Consider the following 15,368-nt stretch of genomic DNA (forward strand, 5'->3'; position numbering starts at 1 on the left):
TTCGGGATATTAGAATACTATTGGCTTTAAACAACTGGATGACCTCACTTTGGGATACTTAACATGTGATCATCAGCTCTACTCTAATATCCACTTCACAGTGCTGGGAATAAATTGGAAGGATCCAAGTGACGCTGGTGTGAAGGAGAACTCAAACTGTGTTTTTAAAAAAAAAGGATTAGAATTCGATAACATTGGTGGCAGTTGTGGGATTCAAATTAAGCAATTAAACTTGAACTTAAATAAAAACTAATATAGGAAATAATGACCATGGCAGGAGTTAATTATAACCATGACCAAGCTCTCAAAGTACTTCAATGATCTCTCTGGGATTTATATTATCATATCATATTGGCCTCAGGATTTGGCCTTGGAAACCCCATATGTTCTAATTCAGTGTTAAGGATACAGTCACTGAACCAAGGATGGCCCCAGTGAAGCGAAACAGCCATACTATACAGAGCCCACCATCTTGGCTCCAAAGGAATATAAATAACAAAAAAACATTCTTGTGTTTTAAGTTTTCAGGGAATGATCATGGAATTTGTGCCTGGAGTTTAATTGTGCTTTCACTGATTTACAATGTAAATTGGTGGCCTATAGATAAATGTTTTATTTTTGTTCAGAGGTGCAGCATGGTAACTGGTCTTTCTGGCCCAATGAGCCTGTGCTGCCCAGTTACCTCCATGTGATCAATTAACCTACTAACCTGCATACCCTTGGAATGTGGAATGAAACCAGAGCACCTGGAGGAAACCCATACAATCATGGGGAGAAAGTACAAACTCCTTAGAGACAGCAGCAAAGCTGAACCTGGGTTGCTGGTGCTATAAGAGTGTTACATTAACCTCTATGCTACCATGCTAATATGCAGGGCACCATGTAACACAGTCTTTACTAAAACTGCCTGGATTGCTATGCCTGACCTGCAGGGATGCTGGCACAAAATATTTAAAGAATGTTCAATAAATCTTAGCTACTCTTCCTTTTAAGAGTATGACAAGTTTCCTTGAATTGCATATCAAGGAGGCTGTCATAGAGCTATATCACTTGCTATAACCACAACTAGGATCTTAAATTAAGATGTCAATTGTACTTTCTGGAGTTGTCAAGGTCACCATGGCAATTAAACGTTTTGCAGTGTTCTTCATTCTGACTACAGCAGATATTAGCAGAACCTCCCAATTGTTGTAGACTGTGGTAGTCTTGATAGTGCAGATTTTTTAATGTAAATGATTTAGATGTGAAATACAAGGCATGATTAACAAGTTTGCTGCTGATACTAAATTGGGGGATCCTATCGATAGTGAAGCAGGCTACAAAGAATTGCAAAGAGATCTTGTTCAGTTAGGGACACGGGCTGAGTAATGGCAAATGGATTTCAACTTGGATAAGTGTAAGCTAGTGCATGTGGGCAATCAACCCAAAGTAGTAAATATCAAGTGTTGTAAGTGTTGTAGAATAGAGGAACCCGGGAGTACAAGTTCAGATTATTGCAAGTAGACAGAGTGGTAAAGAAAGTATTTGGCTTTCATCAGTCAAGGTATCAGGTTAGGAATAGGGGCACAAAGTTGTCTCCTGTACCGAATAAAGTGGCCCTGAGTGCATACCCATGGTTTTCTGCTGCTGTAGCCCATTCACTTAAAGGTTTGATGTATTGTGTGTTCTGAGATGCTCTTCTGCATACCACTGTTGCAACACATGGTTATTTAAGTTAATGCCACCTTCCCGTTAGCTTGACCAGCCTGGCCATTCTCTTCTGACCTCTTTCACTAACAAGGTGTTTTCGCCCACAGATCTACCATACATTGGATGTAGTTTTGTTTTTTGCACCATTCTCTGTAAACCCTAAGGACTGTTGTGTGTGTTGCTGCCACGTGATTGACTGACTAGAGGAGGTGTAACTGGGATTAATGAGTAGGTGTACTGGTGTACGCAATAAAGTGGCCACTGAGTGTAAGTTGTTGATGAGGCTGCATTTGGAGTATTGTGTACAGCTTTGATCATCCTGCCATAGGAAAAAAAGCTAAGCTGGAGAGGGTGCAGAAAAGATTTATAAATATACTGCCTGGACCAGAGAGCCAGTAGTTTAGGGAGAGATTGGCCACACTAGATCTTTATTCCCTAGAGTGTAGGAGAATGAGGGGTGATCCTACAAAAGTTTATAAGATCATTAAGGTTATGGATAAGGTGATAGTCATAGTCTAAAACTAGATGGCACAGATACAAGATGAGAAGCGGAGAGATTTAGGAAATGTGAGAGCTAACTTCTTTACACATAAGGTAGTGAGTACCTGAAATGAGCTGTTAGAGAGGTGGGGTGGGTACAATTGCAACATGTAAGGGGTATTTGGATAGTTAAATGGAGGGGAAGGGCTTGGAGGCTAATGGGTAACTAGAACTAGCAGGAAGGATGCTGTGGTCAGCATTGACTGGTTGGGCAGAAGGCCTGTTTAATGGTGAATTATTATAAAGCAAGGAATCTTGCATCACTTTCTAATCGAGTGAACAAGGGTGAGAGAGCACAGGGTTAAGCTGGGTTCATGGTTACATGATAGACTTATGCTACCTTCTGTGCTCTCAGTTGGTTTTGTCACTACTTGTTCACAGAGATTCATTCCTGAGCAGTTCCTTTACATGTCATCACATTAGATATATGGTTGATTTCTTGACACTACTTGTAGTTCACTCATTCTGTGCAAGTCCTCTTCTGGCTACCATTCATAAGTACAGTCATGGTTCTATTCATCTGAGACATTCCTTAGACCTTGCCTTACAATTATCATTAAAATATTTAGTAAGCTTTTTTTTAGACTTTTGACTGTTAGATTGTTAAAGCACTAAAGGTCCTTTTTGCCAAATGTATAATTGAAATGTCCAATTTACTTTCACAGTCTGAATGATCAGGCTCTCAGATTATGCTTCATAGCTTAGCACTTGCCAGCGTTTGGTTGTCTACATCATAACCTGCTTAACAATTATTACTTAATATTGATATCACAATGCATAATCAATAAATTTTGTTTGCAGATCCTTCTGCCAGTCATCTTTTTGTCGGTGCTAAATACCTGCTTCATGTCGGGATAGTGCGTATTGATATTTTGGTCAGCAGGCAAATGGCAGACTGGATCTTGTGGTGAATGTGATTCTGGTCTGCTGTATTAGGGATCAGTTAATGCTTGTGAAAAGTAATGGTTGTTATTTGAAATATATTTTAGATTGAATTTTTTTGGAGAGCTCTGCAAAACTGTTATTTCCCGTCACATAGTCTTGATAACTTTTGTTATAAAATATCTAATTTCTAAATCATTTGGAATGAAGAGCCAATTTTTATTTTGTATACCTCTGCAAATACTTTTACAGATGGGATATTGACTCAAGACTGCATGTTGCTTAGATTCCCACGTGACCTAATTTAATGAAGTACAACTTTAATTGACTCCTTTTAAGTCCTAGGATAATTCCATTGAGTAGGATCCGAACCCCTTGCATGGCCAATAAACTTAGTGCTCCCAACATCCCATTTGTTTATTCATTTTGAATAACTTTTATTTCTTTGCAAAAGCTCTTAAATTCTCATTATATAAGGAAATAATAAAGTTTATTTGTCCCCAGTGCAGAAGTTGATAACTTTGCATATCATATTCAGCTCTGCTATATGTTTTCTAATTGTAGTATTCTATTTCTGCAACATTATCTATTATGTGCCTATTATTTTTGCCCCTGGGTATATGACAATTAAAATTGATGAAAATGTTCATTGAGTGCCATTGATTCCTAGATCAATGCAATTTGACTGGCATTCCACTCACTGAAGTATTCACTTCTTGCAATACTGGTGTCCTCTAACTCAAGCTCGTATTATATACATACAGCTGAAGAAGCTGTTCGATTACATAGACAAGAAATTTGCTAAGTAAGAAGTATAGAGTTGTGTTAATGAAGGATTATATTTACTCTAGACTGTGATTGTAATAGTGTAAATAAATTAAGAAGTTAAGAATTTGAAATGTATTTATATCAGTTATCTTGCTAAGTTCCTGGTTTATCAGGGAAGGAGATGTTCTCCATTATCTGATTCAGTAAAGAGGATGGTTAATTGGAGTAAGAATCAATGGAGGAATTTTAGGGCTTGGTGATCTTCATTATCTAAACTGACAATCGAGAAATTAACCAGGATTCCCTTCATTTATTTGGGACACTATGCAACTTAATTATGACAGGAGACTGTTGCTAAACAGTTTCTACCTACTCTCAGTCGCGTGAACTTATGTGTGGATTTTAGATATTACACCATGCTTAGATTGAACAGATTTTAAATAGCATCAGATGTGTGTGTTTGTGTGTTTTTTTTAAAAAAAGAATGGTTTTTGCCACTGATAACTGGTGAGAAATAAGCAGCAAGACAATTCAGAACTGTTTTGCTGACTGTTTTTCAAGCATTCAAGCTTGGAGATGCCAGGAATAACCATGAGTGATTTCACTACTTCAAGTTATAAGAACCACATGGAATTTGAAGATAATGGCAATCATCCTGAATGTTTAAATAAAATAAAGACTTGGAGAATGCAATTGTCAACAGCATTGTATGGAGACAATCCATTGTCTATTCTAGGTGGCTGCACAGATTTTGTTCATTTACAATCAATCAAAAGAGCATGTCAGTGTACCCTGGATGAATTCCTCCATCGACAACAATTAGGAACTAATACACAGATTTATAGGACTGTCATAGTATTGATAATGTTCCAATTTGTTCTGTATTTCATTTAAATACATAATTTGTTACTAAGTTAAATGGTAATTTGTCTTTTTTAATACCTTTTTAATACCTTAGGCCATGAACTTATCAATCACACCTTGTATATAGAAATGAGATAGTGTTTCTTTGAATCAGAATGTATAGCACATAACACAATAACTTAGGAAGGTAAGGGTAAAATCTACAGATGAATCACATATAAATAAAAAATTAAAGTGCATTAATTCTAAGTATTCTGCTGTACAGAGCAGTTTAACCAGTGACACTTGAATACAATGTGGCCAGGAGTTCAGAAGCCTAATGGCCTAAGGAAGAATTTGTTTCTCATCCTGACCGCTCTTGTTGATGGCAGAAAGTCAAAGAGGATGCTGGATGAATGGGTGGAATCCTTAATACTAAGGGCCCTGCATATGCAGCACTCCTGATAAATGTTCTTGATGGATGGTAGCGAGATCCCTATGATCCTCTCAGCTGTCCTCACAGTCCTGTCGCATGACAGGATAGTGACAGTAACTCAAATAAGCATGCATCATGATGGTGGTGTGCAGAAGAGCATCTCTCAATGCACAACACTTCAAACCTTGAAGTGGATGGGCTACTGCAGCAGAAGACTGAACATGCACTCTGTCCACTTTATTAGGTACAGGAGCTACTTGGTAAAGTGATGATTTATTTAGTGGTGAGATATCACCTGTTGTAGATCGTAGATATTTGGACCATGTGAACATAAAAGATGATAAACGCAAGTGATTCTGCAGATGCTGAAAATCCAGAGCAATTCACACAAAAGTGCTGGAGGTGCTCAGCTGGCCAGGGAGCATCTGTGGAAGGAAATAAACAGTCTATGTCAGCTGTTCACCAGGACTCATCAGCAAAGATGATAATAGAAGTCAGAATAGTGATTGACATTGGGGCTTGCACTTGTTTCATTCCCGTGCACTTGCTGTTCTTGTTCTAATTAGTAGAGATAAAAGATTTTGTGTATTACTATCAGAAAAGACATGGTAATTTCTTTAGTGAGTCTTTTAAATGGTATAGACTCTCACATTGTTCCACTGACAGAGGACTGGAAACCATTCAATTGAACTATTTTGTCTTCAGTGGTGTTCAGATTCATAAGTGTTGGGCAGAACTCATCCACGCAATTGAGGCATAATCCAATGAGCCGGATTGCACCTTCACATTTACAAAACTACCTGGGGTCAGTCCCAGCAGGGTGCCTAGTCTCTGATCTTGTATTTACATGCTCCATCCTGATAAGTTTCTAGTAAATGGTGACCTACCCCAGGACAGGCATGAAAATTACAGAGGTAATGGGATGAAAGATTGCTTATCTTTGATGAAATAAAAATAGCATGGAAAGCAAAATAAGTGAACATGCTAAATTACAGAGATAATACTTAAATGAACAGGCAAAATTATGGCAAAAGTTCCAGTACAGGCAAAGGCACAGGCATGCTTTTAATCTCTAAACAAGCAAATTCTGCTTGTTATTAGGGTTTAAAATTGAATTGTCCATTGTAGTCTGCAGCTCAAAGTTAGCTTAAACTAGTATCAATTTTTGATGTTCTGGTGCAAGAGATTCATGGACAATTCTTGATGGGAAATATCAGCAAATTCCTGTGCAAATGGGATCTGAAATTGCCTTAGCTCAAAGTTCAAAGTAAATTTATTATGAAAGTACATACATGTCACCACTTCCAACCCTGAGATTCTTTATCTGCAGGCATACTTAGCAAATATATAGAACAATAACTAAACAGAACCTGCAAACAGTGAACAAACTGTGCATATGCAGATAATAAATAATAGCAATAAATAACGAGCATGACATAACAAGAGTCCTTATATAAGTGTAGTTAACCCCTTTTGGTCAAGAGCCAGATGGTTGAGGGGTAGTAACTGTTCTTGAACCTGGTGGGTGGGAGTCCTGAGGCTTTTGCACCTTCTACCTGATGGCAGCATGGAGAAAAGAGTGAGGCCTGGGTGATGAGGATCTTTGATAATGGATGCTGCTTTTCATGTAGCTATGCTCAATGGTTGGGAAGGTTTTACCTCTGATGTACTGGGCTGAACCCACAACCTTTTGAAGGATTTTCTGCTCAAAGGCATTGGTGTTCCCATACAAGGCCATAATGCAGCCAGTGAGCACATTTTCCAACATGCATCTATAGAAGTTTACCAAGGTTTTTGATGATATGCCGAATCTCCACAGGCTCCTGAGGAAGTAGAGTGTTACTGACCCTGTCCACCTCTGATCCTCCAATGATTACTGGCTTATGGATCCCTGGGTTCCCTCTCCTGTAGTCTACTCAGTTCCTCAATCTCATTGACATTGAGTGAGAGGTCGTTGCTATTACACCACTCAGCCAAATTTTCAAACCTCTAACTTACAGGCCCCAGTTGCACACAGATTAGTAGTAGAAGTATATTTAAAAGAAGAAGTAGTAGTTTCATGATCTGACTGCAGGACGTTGCCATTAGCTGGTGCCATATTGCATGCATGATGAATTTCTATGAATTCTGTTAGTGTTTCATGTAATTAAATGATTTAATGCAATTCAGTTTCATAATTAACATTTAATAATCATACTAATTTTAATTAGAGAAATTTTGCAGAGTGTATCCTGTATGTGTAAAGAGCAATTTTAAATACAAAGTTAATAAGTCTAAAGGAAAAAAGAAAGTCATCAACTTTGGTTCTCTTTGGAAAAGATTTGTACTTGGTGAATACACAACAAGATGTTTGGTGAGATTAGAATAAGGACCTAATTTTATTTTGAAGTCTGAATTAGGATTAAGCATAACTAAAGGGCTATCTTCCACATATCTTCTTCATGGAACCATGATGTAGCCATTCCAGAAACATGGTTGAAAGAGGGACAGGAATAGGGCTTAATGCCACAGGATTTTGATGTTTTAGAGAAGATGAAGAGTGAGGTAAATGAGGAGGGAAGTTGCATGTCTGATCAGGGACAATATCACAGCTGTGCTCAGAGGGAACAAAATGGAAAGCTTGTTCACTGGGCATATATGGGGACATCTCAAAAACAGGAAGGAAGTAATCACTGATGGGATTGTACTACAGACCTCGAGAGCCACCGGGACATTGAGGAACAGATATGCAAGCAGATTAAGGAAAGGTATAAATACAACAGGGTGGTTGTCATGGGTGTCTTCAAATTTCCTAATGTAAACTGCGACCTTCTTAGTGCAAATGGTTTAGATGGGGCAGAGTTTCTTGAGTGCATCCAGGAGGGTTTCTTAAATCAATATGTGGATAGTCCCAACAAGAGGAGAGGCTGTGCTGGATCTGGTGTTGGGTAGTGAGCCTGGCCAGGTGACCGACCTTTCTGTGGATGAGCAGTTAGGGATCAGTGAGAACAGTTCCTTAAATTTTAAGGTAGCTATAGAGGAGGATAAGTATTGACTGCACCAGAGAGTATTAAACTAGAGCAGGGCAAATTACAAGAGCATTAGTCAGGAACTAGGGAGAGTTAACTGGGAACAGCTGTTTTGGGTAAATCCACATCTGACATGTACAGAATATAGGACAGATGTGTTCCAATCAGGAGGAAGAACAAGGATGGTAAGGTAAGAGAACCTTGGATGTTGAGGGAGGTGACAATTTTAATCAAGAAGGAAAAAGTAAAGTATGTAAAGCTTAGGAAGCTAGAATCAAACAGAGCTCGTGAGGATTGTAATGAAGCCAGAAAAGAACTTGAGGGAATTGGAAAGCCAGGAGGGGCCATGAAAAGCCCTTGGTCAGTAGGATTAAAAAGAATCCAAAGGTCTTCTATACATACATCAGCAACAAGAGGATAATCAGGGGGAGGGTGAGACCACTCAAGGTTAAAGGGAGGAACATTGGCTTCAACGTGAAGGATGTGGGTGAGGTCCTTGGTGAATACTTTACATCACTATTTACCAAGGAGAAGGACATGGAGAACAGGGAGATCAGTGCCCAGGGTGCTAGGGCATTTCAAAGTAAAGGAAGTAGTGTTGAGTATTTTAAAGAGCATTCAGGTGGATCTTGGAATCCAAGTTCAGAGCTTCCTGAGATTGGCTACACAGGTTGATAGGGTGGTTAAGAAGGCATATATGGTATGCCTGCCTTTATTAGTTGAGACATTGAGTTTAAAAATCAGGAAGTGATATTGTTGCAGCTTTATAAAGCTCTGGTTTGGCTGCATCTGGAGTATTGCATAAAGTTCTGGTCACCCCATTTTAGGAAGGGTGTCAAGGCTTTGGAGAGGGAGTAGAAGTGGTTTATTAGGAAGCTGCCTGGATTAGAGAGCATGTGCTGTAATGAGGTCGGACAAAGTTTGGTTGTTTTCTCTGGAGTGGTGAAGATTGAGGGGAGATTTAATTATGGTTTATAAGATTATGAGAGGCATCAATTGAGTAAACATTTTCCTAGTGTTGAAATATCCAATACCAGAGGGCATGCATTTCAGGCGAGAAGGAGTAATTTTAAAGGTGATGTGAGGGCCACATTTTTTTTTACACAGAGAGTAATGTGTGTCTGGAATGAGCTGCCTGGAGAGGTGGTAGAGGTAGATACATTAGGGACTTCTAAGAGACGTTTAGATAGGCACATGAATGTGACAAAAATGTAAGGATATGGACAATGTGTAGGCATAACGTTGAGATAACATAACATGAGAGAGTTAGATAGAGCTCTTATAGATAGCGGGGTCAAGGAATAATGGTGAGAAGGCAGGAACGGGGTACTGATTGTGTATGATCAGTCATGATCACAGTGAATGGCGGTGCTGGCTAGAAGGGCTGAATGGCCTACTCCTGCACCTACTGTCTATTGTCTATAAGGAATTAATAAACTCTTATGCTTCCAGCCGGGTACAGGTATCAATCCCTAAAGGAGTTTGTCAATGAAACATTGGTTATAATTGATATTTGTACTTGGCTGGAAGCCCAAGAAGAGTTTATTCATCATATATGCTGGGAAAGCACTAGATCCTTTTTCGCATAAGAGATTAGTTTAGCTGGTCATTTGATCACAAATCCATTTGGTTCGGCACAAGTTTCGGTCAAAAGACCTGTTCCTGTGCTCTACTGTTCTATATTCTAATTAAAACCAACTGAGATAAAAATGTGTATAAACTGAGGGATTTATTAAAATATTACAATGAAACAAAGCATCTCCTGTTTCGAGAGCAGTAGCTTTTACAAGGAACAGTAACTTTTACAATGGAACTTTGCAGTTAGCCATTACATTTGAGTTTATTTTGGAGAAAGGGAACGAATATTGAATATTGTTTAAATGACAGTAAAATGTCAAATTCATTTGTTTGTTGGTGAATAGCAACACAGTCCAAAATGAAAAAGGAAATTAATAGTACTGCTGAGCAAAACTTCCACAAGCAACACTTAGAGAATCTGTCTTTTTCCAAACTTCCCATTTATATAACATATACTGGCTAACTTCATGGCTGCTATCAAACTCTAAAATTAATAGCTTATTTGAGCCTTTTGCAAATTAATGTAACACTAATACACTGGGTCCTGTTCCAAGCTCAAGAATGTCATTTCAAAGTCTTCAATTCTGTAAGTAGTAGGTAGAAGTTCTACCTCGGAGTATTCAGGGAAATTGGTGATTTAAAATGAGTATTCTAAGCAGGGTGACAGAGTAGACACAGAGTTGATCTTTCTCCCAGCTTGGGGAATTTAGAACCAGGGATCACGGTCTCAAAATAACAGATCAGCCATTCAGGACAGAGATAAAAATAATTATTTTCACCAAAAGGTTCAGTCAATTACTGAGTATATTGAAGGCAGTAATTAATATCTTTTTAACATTAAGAGAACTGAAGGATATAAGGACACTGCAGGAAAATAGTACTGACCTGAAAGATTTACCATAATCTTACTAAATAGCACTCAGCATGAGAGACCAGCACCCGTGCGGTTTCTGGGTCTTTCAAAGAATAGAACGGCTGTCCCCTGCCATGCATGCCGTAAAAGGCGACTAAGGAGGGTTGGGCATAGGGTTAGCAGCCCTATCCTGTAAAAATAATTATTGCTACAGAAACATCAGCAGCATCAAAACCAAGCCAGCCAGTCTTGGGAGAGGTAGGGCCTCTTTTGGAGAGTCATATGATGTGGAGAAACGAAAGCCAAAAGGAAGCTCCTTCACCGAAATACCTGCTGTCAACCAAGAAGATTCCAGAATTGGCATCTGGAATGTGAGGACCATGTATGAAGCTGGGAAAACCCTGCAAGTTGCAAAGGGATTTCGGAACAATACATTAGATATTTTGGGACTCTGTGAAACTAGATGGACAAATTCAGGGCAAGTACAACTCACTTCAGGGGAAACTATCATCTATTCAGGACACATGGCAGATAATGCACCACACACTGAGGGAGTAGGATTAATATTATTAAAACAAGCAAAGGGATCACTTTTGGCTTGGGAACCATCAGGATCATGTCTGCAACCTTCTGCATGAGTAATAGGAGAATAAATCCAAACATTGTGTTGGCCTATGCCCCTACAAATGACAAGGGCACCATTGTCAAAGAAGATTTCTACAACAGACAGCAAGTACTCCTGGAGAAGCTGAAAAGAAGAGACATCACATTCCTCATGGGAGATTTCAATGCTATAATTGGAAGTGACAACGCAGGATTTAAAGAAATAATGGGGCAGCATGGACTTGGAGGCAAAAATAAAAATGGAGAGCTATTTGTAGACTTTTGTGCAGTCAACGAAATGGTAATCTGTGGCAGCATATTCCCCCACAAGGCAACATGGATTTCACCAGATCATCGAACAGAAAACCAGACCGACCAAATCTATATCGGTAAGAAGTTCAGAAGATCCATGCAGGACATCAGAGTCCTTTGAGGTGTGGACGTGGCATCAGATCATCATCTTGTTATTGTTGAGCTTCAGCTCAAACTTAAAAGGAACTATGCTGCAACAAGCAAAACGAAAAGCTAGGCAACATAATTTCTGAAGGACCAGGGGAAAAGACAACAGTTCAATTTAGAATTGAAGAACAGATTTCAAGCCTTGGAGAACTTAAATGAAGAAACAAGTGTGCAGGGGATCTGGGAACAAGCCAAAGATGTCTGGATCAGCATATGTGAAGAAGTTCTAGGTAAAAAAGACTGCCAACACAAACCATGGATTTCTGCTGAAGCACTCAGAAAAATAGCACTTAACAAAAGCAAAACAAGAGCATCCAAGACTGTTGCACAGATAAACTCCACAGAAGCAAATAAGGAAGTGAAAGCAAACATCAAAATGGACAAAAGAAACTTTATTGAAGACCTAGCAAAAGCAGAGCAGGAAGCATCAAAAGGGACCATGAAAGGACTGTTCGACACAACCAAGAAACTCTCTGGCAAATTTCGACCAGTGGAAAGACCAAATAAGGATAAAGAGCAAACACGAGGAAATCTGCAGATGCTGGAAATTCAAACAACAACTCACACAAAATGCTGGTGGAACACAGCAGGCCAGGCAGCATCTATAGGGAGAAGCGCTGTCGACGTTTCGGGCTGAGACCCTTCGTCAGGACTAACCGAAAGGAAAGATAGTAAGAGATTTGAAAGTAGTGGGAGGAGGGGGAAATGCAAAATGATAGGAAAAGACCGGAGGGGGTGGGATGAAGCTAAGAGCTGGAAAGGTGATTGGCGAAAGTGATACAGAGCTGGAGAAGGGAAAGGGTCATGGGACGGGAGGCCTCAGGAGAAAGAAAGGAGGTGGAGGGAGCACCATAGGGAGATGGAGAACAGGCAAACAACTAAATATGTCAGAGATGGGGTAAGAAGGGGAGGAGGGGCATTAACGGAAGTTAGAGAAGTCAATGTTCATGCCATCAGGTTGGAGGCTACCCAGCCGGTATATAAGGTGTTGTTCCTCCAACCTGAGTTTGGATTCATTTGGACAGTAGAGGAGGCCATGGATAGACATATCAGAATGGGAATGGAATTAAAATGTGTGGCCACTGGGAGATCCTGCTTTTTCTGGTGGACCGAGCGTAGGTGTTCAGCGAAACGGTCTCCCAGTCTGCGTCGGGTCTCACCAATATATAAAAGGCCACACCGGGAGCACCGGACGCAGTATACCGCACCAGCCGACTCACAGGTGAAGTGTCTCCTCACCTGGAAGGACTGTCTGGGGCCCTGAATGGTGGTGAGGGAGGAAGTGTAAGGGCAGGTGTAGCACTTGTTCTGTTTACAAGGAATAAGTGCCAGGAGGGAGATCGGTGGGAAGGAATGGGAGGGACGAGTGGACAAGGGAGTCACGTAGGGAGCGATCCCTGTGGAAAGTAGAAAGAGGGGGGGAGGCAAAAATGTGTTTGGTAGTGGGAACCCGTTGGAGGTGGCGGAAGTTACGGAGAATTATATGTTGGATCTGGAGACTGGTGGGGTGGTAAGTGAGGACAAGGGGAACCCTATCCTGAGTGGAGTGGCGGGTGGATGGGGAGAGGGCAGATGTGTGGGAAATGGGAGAGATGTGTTTGAGAGCAGAGTTGATGGTGGACGAAGGGAAGCCCCTTTGTTTAAGAAAGGAAGACATCTCCTTCGCCCTGGAATGATAAGCCTCATCCTGGGAGCAGATGCGGTGGAGACGGAGGAATTGTGAGAAGGGGATAGCCTTTTTGCAAGAGACAGGGTGGGAAGAGGAATAGTCCAGGTAGCTGTGAGAGACTGTAGGCTCATAGCAGATATCAGTAGATAGGCCGTCTCCAGAGATGGAGACAGAAAGATCAAGAGAGGGGAGGGAGGTGTCAGAAATGGACCAGTTCTGTCAGGAGTTGAGGACCAGACCCAAAGATGGGCTGAACACTTTGAATAGCTTCTAAACAGACCATCACCACCAGAACCACCTGTCTTCCCACAAGCAGAGAACAATCTAGAGATAGACTGTGGCACTCCTACCAAAGAGGAGATCGGAATGACAATCAAGCTCCTGAAGGATGGTAAAGCTGCAGGACCTGATGGTATACCTCCAGAGGCGCTCGAGCAGTATAGACATATCTACTGAAATGATGCACTACATCATAAAAAGGGTCTGGGAAGCAGAAGTACCCAAAAACTGGAGAATAGAACATCTAGTTAAAATCCCTAAGGAAGGAGATCTCCAGGAATGCAAAAACTACAGAGGGATAATGTTGCTTTCAGTGCCAGGTAAAGTTTTGAGTACAATTATTTTAGAGAGATTGAAAAATGCAGTGGATGAACAAGCAGGATTTCGACAAAACAGGTCTTGGACTGATCAGATTGCAACTCTGAGGATCATCACTGAACAATCGTTGGAATGGAACACATCTCTGTACATTAATTTTGTAGATTATGAAAAAGCATTTGACAGCTTGGACAGAGAGACATTGTGGAAACTAATGAGGCACTTTGGGATTCCAGAGAAGTTAACTAACTTGGTAAAGAAGATCGATGAAGATATGGAATGCAGAGTAATCCATGTAGGTCAATTGTCAGATACTTTCAAGGTCAACACCAGGGTATGACAGAGATGCTTACTGTCCCTTTTTCTCTTCCTGCTAGCGGTGGACTGGATTATGAAGCAAACAGCAGATGGCAAGAAGAATGGAATTCAGTGAACATTGTTCAGACAGCTGGATGATCTTGACTTTGCCGATGATTCGTCACTACTGTCACACAGCCATGCTCAGATGCAAGAGAAAACAGATTTTCAAGACTCCACATCGCAGAAAATAGGGCTACACATCCATGTAGGGAAAACAAAGTTACTAAAAGTAAATGCAGGAAACAACACAGTTACCCTGAGAAATGCTGCTCTAGAAGTTGAGTCATTTGTCTATCTGGGAAGCATTGTCAACAAGAAAGGAGGTACTGACGACGATGTAAAGACCAGGATTCAAAAAGCCAGAGGAGTCTTTATAATACTATGTCCAGTTTGGATGGCAAAATAACTAAGGTTAAGCACCAAAATGAGAATCTTTAACTCAAATGTCAAATCTGTCCTCCTTTATGGCTCTGAAACTTGGAGACTGACATCAGAAGCAATCAGAAAAACCCAGACTTTCATCAACAAATGCCGACGTTAGATTTTGGGGCTAAGATGGACAGACTATGTGAACAATACAGAATTATGGCAAAGGACCAACCAGACACCAATTGAGGCAGAGGTCAAGAGAAGGAAGTGGTGTTGGATAGGCCACATGCTGAGGAAGCCCCCAAACAGTATCACCAAACATGGAATCCTCAGGGCAAGGAAAATTGAGGTAGGGCTAAGTCCACATGGAGGAGGGAAGTATTAACCGATGCCAGGAGAGTGGGAATGACATGGTCACAGCTGGAGAGGCATGCATAAGACAGGTTGATCTGGAAAGATGTTGTTGATGTCCAATGCTCACCTGTGAGTTGAAAGGCAGAAGAGGAAGAAGAAGAATGAGAGGCCAGACAGCATGGACTCCTATTTCTGTGTTTTTAAATGCCATTTGTTTTGGCATCCTGGTAGTTCTGGTACTTCATTAAATATTCTGGGAAATAGATAGTATAGAGCCAATTTGTATTTTCCTCATTTCATTTTGTAATCTCAGCCATTATTGGCTGCTTCCTTTTTATGTTGTTTCTGGAATTGTTTAAA

General features: G+C 40.4%; 1 pseudogene; it reads left to right on the top strand.

The window, feature by feature from the left end:
- The first annotated feature begins 1,257 nt into the window (after positions 1–1,257).
- Positions 1,258–15,092, top strand: LOC132386997 (uncharacterized; annotated as a pseudogene).
- Positions 15,093–15,368: the final 276 nt, after the last annotated feature.

The sequence above is a fragment of the Hypanus sabinus genome, unplaced genomic scaffold (assembly GCF_030144855.1).
Source record: "Hypanus sabinus isolate sHypSab1 unplaced genomic scaffold, sHypSab1.hap1 scaffold_1461, whole genome shotgun sequence".
Taxonomy (NCBI): domain Eukaryota; kingdom Metazoa; phylum Chordata; class Chondrichthyes; order Myliobatiformes; family Dasyatidae; genus Hypanus; species Hypanus sabinus.